Source organism: Centruroides vittatus, unplaced genomic scaffold (assembly GCF_030686945.1).
Source record: "Centruroides vittatus isolate TY-2023 unplaced genomic scaffold, ASM3068694v2 contig_1050, whole genome shotgun sequence".
NCBI lineage: Eukaryota > Metazoa > Arthropoda > Arachnida > Scorpiones > Buthidae > Centruroides > Centruroides vittatus.
Window position 1 is genome coordinate 114,958 of NW_027120679.1, and position 4,535 is coordinate 119,492.

Genomic DNA, 4,535 nt, shown 5'->3' on the forward strand with positions numbered 1-4,535 from the left:
GAGTTTTTTTTTTTTTTTTTTACTCTTCCTATCTGCACTAAGAAAACTCTTTTTTTAAGCCGGTTTGTAAATTCAGCCAGGCCCACAATGGGGTGGCTTGTGATAAGGAACGGGTCCGACATATTCGGGACAGATAATCTTTAAAATATTTCTGGGTTTTTTATTTGCCTGTCAGCTATTCGAGCGGCCAATAGTGTTTGATAGCCAGAAGCCGATCAGAAGTTAAGACATCAGCCTAACGCTGTATGGAACTGGAATCGAATCCGGGCAGTTTAAAAAACAGAGAAATTTTTCGGAGTGTGGTCTGTCCTAGATATGCTGGCTCTCACCCATCGCCATTAGGTCCCCCTCATTGTGAACTTGACTGAACCCCCGACAGGAATGATTGAAAAAAGTCTTCCTGTACTCACAGGGCGGAAAAAGACAAAATTAAAAAATAGTGAGTGTTTTTTCAGCTCATCATGAGGCTGAGGTTTCCTCTATGCAATTGAATAAGGTGCACTATAAGACAGCATTGTCCAAGAAGATAATTAAGTGCATATATTTAGCCATCGAAAAAAGATCTAGGCCTTAGGCTTTAAAGCAAAAAGAAATCCGATTATACTGCTACTTTGCATCAATGCCGGACACGTGCTTGCATAAAGCCTGGCCTAATTTATCGAGCATGAAATGTTGGATGAGTGATAAGAAGCTCGCACTTGTGAAATAAACAACAAAAAAAAAAAGATATTGAGAAAGAACTTTTATTATAACAACCGTTACAACGTATCGCTTCTTAAAAGACAAAAAGATGGAAGGATTAAATGTTGCCAACTAGCGGATAAATTAAACTAATAAATAAAATAAACATTAAAATTTTAGCATTACGACATGAAGCGTAATAATAATATAGTATTCCAACATAAAATCCAAAAGCTCTTAGACAATTTGATATGATGCTTATGTATTGTATATTGAAAGCTTGGTGACGAAGAAATTCTTTCTGGATTGCTTCCATCATTGCTTTATTCCAAAAGTTAAATAATATCCGGAAGGAAAATTGGGTTAATGTTACCTATGGTAGCGAACATGGCGGCTCATCTCTGAAACAGTGGGGACGCACGTTCTAATTTAACCTATTCTAATAAATTGCTATAATTATTGCCAACCAAATTATTAGAGTAGGAGTAATTTATTAGAATATGTTAGATTAGGTTAGAACGTACAGTACGTCTCCACTGTTTCAGAGACGAGCCTCCCTGTTCGCTACCATTAGTAACATTAACCGAAAATTGTTTCCATTTAAAGTCCTCCTTGTGCTAAACAATGCTCTAGCCCACTCAAGTGATACAAACGAGTTTGCAAATAATAAAATGGAGGTCGTCTATCTACTTCCTAATATTACGTACTGTACCTTATCCAGCCACTCGATTATGTAAGCTCGCCGAAATGGGGGGGGGGGAGTTTTATTCCCAACCGTCGGGATGGCTAAGGATTATACGTATGTGGGTGGCGATTTTGAGGAGGCAGAAAAGACAAGCGTATCAGAAAGAAACCGTTTATTTTTGTCTAAAAATGTTTACATATAGTTGACAAGGTCCTTACAGGCACCATCCAGTCCGTTAGATGTCTTCAGATGTTTTCTTTCGTCCAGCGATGACGGACCCCGGGGTGACGGCGTATTAAAGTTCGGCACAGATACGTAACACAAGATAGCGGCGAGCAGAAGCACGGAGCGTAGAGGACGACGATTCCTAAGGATGACTATGTTATGGAGGAAGTCTTCTTTTCTTGCAGTCGGAGTTTTTATAAGTTTTTCGAGCTTAACTTGGAGCTAATTGGGCAGATTATTCTTCTGCGCTTCCTAATTGGTCTCCCACCTGTCTCCAGGTGTGAATGGAGCTTCGTATAGGTCACGGGAAAGGTCGGCTAGAGAAGGTTTACTCGACACCATCTTTTAGACTATGATCGCGTTTAATTGACTATGACACCTAGGCTCATTTTGATATTTTTTTTTTCTTTCTAGTGTGAAGTCCCAAAAACGAGTTAACATTAATTATTTATATTAGAAGATTGTTAAAACGAATGTAGAAAATCGTCCATTGTTAAAAGGGACAAAAGCCGATCAAAGATCGTATTTGACGCGTTAGTCATTTGAAACCGCGACGCATGAAAAAAAGGAGAAAGATGTCGAAAGACAAAAAGGCCTAATGTAAAATAAAACGCAATAATTGTAATGAGTAATGATTGTAGACGAATGTCCTCCAGTATAGATGGACCTTTGACAAGTCGCTCGTATACGAAATTTAGATCAATTAATATTCGAAAAAGGGAAAAGTTTTCAATAAAAAGGAACTTCATATCAAAGCATTGAATTTCAAAAATCTCTCAGACTAGACGACAATTGGGAAAATATGAGCGCAAGTTTCAAAGTTCCATCAATTCTTTCTATCCTGAGTAAACGGAGGGTGTCAAGTAGATTTGTATAGGCGGTTCTTTCTCGTGACTCGAACAGGGGTCGTTTTTCGCTTGGAAACAAGCGAGGGACCAATCGAGAAAAGAGAAAGGAAGGACGTGGAGCCAATCAACATGAACAATACGAAAAAGAGAGATAGGAGTAATCGCCGAATTGGAAGGACAAGAGACTTTTTCCGAGAGGTTTCAAGGGAGACAAGAGGTGTTCCAAGGTGTCCATCGAAAGGTCCGCCGACGCCAACCGACGAGTCGCTGCACCTGCCGCTGCCCCGGGGCCTTCTATCGAGCGACGATAGGAAACACATCGGCACAAAAACGTTGGAACGTTTACCTTTGTAACGATCTGTGCATAGTGTGAGTTGTTTTATATTTAAATAAACGGGTTTCTTTGTGAGACACTTATTGTCTGTGTCATCCTCCCTCACACCCACACGCGAACGACCCTAGACCATCCTGTCGCGGGATTAACGATCCCCCCGGGGGCTAAAGGTCGGCGAACTTACACTAGTTTCGTTTTGCTTTCTAAACTGCGTCTTAAATTTTTAATATTTTCCTTTCTAAATTTTCTTTACCTAAAATTTTGTTTTTCCCGTTACTCTTTATGAGCGTCGACGTCAAAGTCCGGTGTCTCCGACTCGACACTTATAAAAGTTATAATCTTGGGGTTTAACTTAACAAATTTGTACATATCCCTTTTTTGGGGGGGCTATTTCCGGGCTTCGCAATTAGGACGGCCGGATGGCCGAGCGGTGAAGGTGGCAGCCCACCGCTCTGGGGGACCCTGATCGAATTCGGACGGGTCGAAAAATCCGCAGGAATTTTTCGGGGGGTGGTCCGTCCGGATATGTCGGTCTTCGTCCCTCACCACCCAGCCGCCCATAGTGGGTCTGGTCGAGCCCATAATGGACTTTCTCTTATTGCCCACAAAGTGGAAAGAGTGAAAAACGTCATAAACCGAATAACATCCGGCCGCGCAGACGTCAATGGGCCCATAACGAGGATGTAGCTAGGCCGACTATGCTAACGGTGGCTCTAGCAAATTTTGAGATGGCCTTACCGGGGGGTCTTGGGGCATGTACAGTACTTCACAGAGAGAAGGTATTCATTTCTGAAATTTTTTAAGTATAACGTAATACTCTTAAATAATGTCTGTACAAAATGTACTGTTGTGCCAAACTTAAACGTTAAAATTTATTGTTTATATTTTTTAGATAAATATATAAACTGGATTTCGTTATTTGGAACTCTAAAAAAGAGTGATTCAAAATTTCCCAGCCATACCTGACCCACCTCTAGCTGTATATCTGTCCCATAAGGTTGTAATATTGAAGAACGAGAAAACTTGATCATTGAAAAAATCTAATGGGACGTTGTCCTAATCTGATGGGAATTTATGATTAGTATAGTGGAAAGCTTAATCTAATATCTCTTGTGTGCAAACGCTGCAAAGTTTACCGTATAGTTAAGACCAAGCGATGAAAGTGGCAGTCCCTCCTCGTGCTGAGGGACCAGGATAGAATCCGGTTTGGTTTGATGTATTTGTTTACGGCAACGCAACAAATGGGTGATCTTACGAAAGGACAATGCCTCCTGGAAGGACTTTCTATGGGAAATAGGAAGTCCTTGGTGAAACGCGAACCCACGACCAACTACAAGTGTTCAGTAGTTTTATCCACCGGTGGGCTCGAATCCTACGTGTCAAAACTCCCAGGAATTTTTTGAAGGGTAGACCGTTCGGATATGTCAGGCCCTCGCCGCCAGGCAGCCCCATTTCGGGCCTGGCGGAACCTATAACTGACTTACTAAAAAGGCCCTCTTAGTGCCAAGAGGGCAGGCAGCTCGAAAGAAAAACCAGGTTTCCAGGCTCGATCTCTGATGTCACTGTTCATATTATAATTTTTCCAACTAATTACGATAATTTTCTGATAGTGTCTTACGTTTACGTTATATTATTGATACATTTTAACTAATTTAATTATTTATATTTTTATTTATAAAAATAAAAAAAATTTATAATAAATTTGGCGAATATTGGGCGAATTTTTATCTGCTGTTAAAATATTATTCGAATTTTTTGTTTA